Genomic DNA, 395 nt, shown 5'->3' on the forward strand with positions numbered 1-395 from the left:
AGAGCAAGTCAGGGGATGAGTCTGGGCCTGTGGAGGCCTCCCATGCGCCTGGGCAACGGACTCGAGCACCGTCCCTGTTGGAGGGGCTGCTCGCCCCACCACCCAGGTTGGTCCCGTCCTGCCGAGCCTTTTTCCGCGGAGGGGATCCGAGTCCCGCCTGGAGCTGGCGATGAGAAATGACTCGGTATCCCTGCGAATCCTGGGTGAAGAGCTGGGTGAAGGGCCGGCCCTGGCTGCTCTCGCTGCGCGCGGGGGGGTGGGAGGAACCGGCGCCAGCGTAAGGCTGCCCGGGCCCCGCTGCGCCCAAGGTATTGGTGAGCGGATGCAGGGGCTGGGCGGCGCCGGCTCTCCCTGGGCGCAGGCGGCAGCGGGGCGGCGGCCCCCCCCCGCGCCGG

This window comes from Gavialis gangeticus, unplaced genomic scaffold, assembly GCF_001723915.1.
Source record: "Gavialis gangeticus isolate Ggan-Ray unplaced genomic scaffold, GavGan_comp1, whole genome shotgun sequence".
NCBI lineage: Eukaryota > Metazoa > Chordata > Crocodylia > Gavialidae > Gavialis > Gavialis gangeticus.